This window comes from Propithecus coquereli, unplaced genomic scaffold (genome assembly GCF_000956105.1).
Source record: "Propithecus coquereli isolate 6110/MARCELLA unplaced genomic scaffold, Pcoq_1.0 Scaffold309, whole genome shotgun sequence".
NCBI classification, from domain to species: Eukaryota; Metazoa; Chordata; class Mammalia; order Primates; family Indriidae; genus Propithecus; species Propithecus coquereli.
The window spans coordinates 2299032-2301351 of NW_012148719.1; positions in this window are offsets into that span (position 1 = coordinate 2299032).

Sequence of the window (2320 nt, forward strand, 5' to 3'; positions counted from 1 at the left end):
TATGTGGATGGTTTTATATCTGGGTTCTCTGTTCTGTTCCATTGGTCTATGTCTCTATTTTTGTGCTAGTACCATGTTGTTTTGGTTACTGTGGCCTTGTTTAATAGCTTGAAGTCTGGTAAAGTGAGGCCTCCCAATTCGTTCCTTTTGCTTAAGGTTGCTTTGGCTATACAGAGTCTTCTCTGGTTCCATATGAAGCATAGAATTATTTTTTCTAGATCTGCAAAAAAAATGACGTTGGTATTTTGATGGAGATTGCATTAAATCTGCAAATCACTTTAGGTAGTATGGACATTTTAACAACGTTGATTCTTCTGATCCATGAGCATGATATATTTTTCCATTTGTTCACATCTTCTGTGTTTTCCTTCCTCAGTGATTCGTAGTTTTCCTTGTAGAGATCCTTCACCTCCATGGTTAAATATATTCCTAGGTATTTTATTTTCTTTGTTGCTATGTGAAAGGTATTGAGTCTTTGATTTGATTCTCAGCTTGACTATTGTTGGTGTATAGAAATGTTACTGATTTGTGTACATTGATTTTTTAATCTGAGACTTTGTTGAATTCATTTATCAGTTCCAGTAGCCTCATGGCAGAATCTTTGAGGTTTTCTAGATATAAGATTATATCATCAGCAAAGAGTGATAGTTTGACTTCCTCTTTCCCCATTCGGATACCCTTGATTTCCTTCTCTTGCCTGATTGCTCTGGCTAGGACATCCAGCACTATGTTGAATAAAAGTGGTGACAGTGGGTATCCTTATGACCAAACCACAGCCAACATCATACTGAATGGGGAAAAGTTGAAAACATTCCCACTTAGAACTGGAACATTACTCCTCAATTTTAAATACAAATCAAAGAATCCACCAAATCTCTTTACTCACCAGATGAGTGAATATTTAAAGGAGTCTAATACATTTAGATAGTAGATGTACCTAAGTAACAGGGTCTATAATTTAGACTGAAGATGAGACAAAGGGATATTAAGAGAAAAGTTAAATTTATTTAATACACAATTTTAATGTTTGAAAATGACTATATTTAACTGAGCATCGCACTATGCTTTCACTGACATACCCTGTAAGAACTGCTGTTTCCAACTACGAAAAACAAATTTAAAATTTATTTTGTATGTTTGTGAAACTTCAAACCATATTTTGAATTTCTGTAATTTAATGTGGTTGTAGATTTTCCTTTCATATATTATTATCAATAAAGTAACAGAAATCTCTTCAGACTTTGATACAGTCTTAGCTTATATTTTTCTATTAAATTATGTTTTATGTCCAGTCAGGCTCAAGATACCTTTGTAAATAATTTTCTAAGTTTTGTTTTTACAGGTATATTTATCTGGCAAACTTCATGAAATCCACATTTATTTATGACTGCCTGTCTTCTTGTTTTGGATTATATTCATACCTCTTTTGGCTTCAACCTCTTTCCTCATTTTTAGTAAAAAGAAATGCTCCTTAGTCGCACAGTGTTATGTTATTTTCTCACATGCATAATATTTCCATAAAAATCAAGCAAAAAGGAGACAAATAGAGGATAGGTATTTACTATATATTAATTCAACTGCTTTTATTCTCAGTTGCTTTCCCTGGCTCCTTAAAGCTGATGGGATTGATGTCCACCTTCCCTCCTATCTGGCAACAGGCTGAAAACAATCTTAATGTCTGAGGCAATCTCAAATAAGGCAGAACCTATGTCACGGGCTTACTGCCCCAATCCCACCCAAAATAAAACAAAAACAAACAAAACAGAACAACAACAACAAAAAAAAAACAGGAGTTTAAGATTAATTCCTTGGGTCTTGATGCAGATTCATGGAACTGCCACAGATTTGTTTCTATATTGATTCTTTTATCTATTTTGCTATCAATTGTTCTAAGTAAGTTTGCTCTTAATATCCTTTTCCCCTTTGTTGATGTAGAATGAATATGTATAGCTTTAGCATCGTCGCTGGTCTGGAGATTATCAGTCTGGTTTGTATGACTATCCAATAACATGCATTTTGCAATTTCATTATTTTTTAAGGAATGATTTTATAAATTAAAGTGATATCTCATTTTTCTTTGGACAGTTATGATTATGAATGAAGTTGTATTTTAAGCTCTTCAAATGCCTTTAGAAAATTATTTCTCTGACTCTCATTCATCCAACCTTGGTCATTTCCAGGAACTTTTCCCAAGGGTTCCATTGCATTGTGTTCTTCTCATTAGAGGACGTTTTGCTCCAGATGATGATTTTTTGGCTTTCTCCAAGGCTGAGTCCCCTTGTGGTCTGAGGCTTGACATATAAATCTGAATGGCTAACTC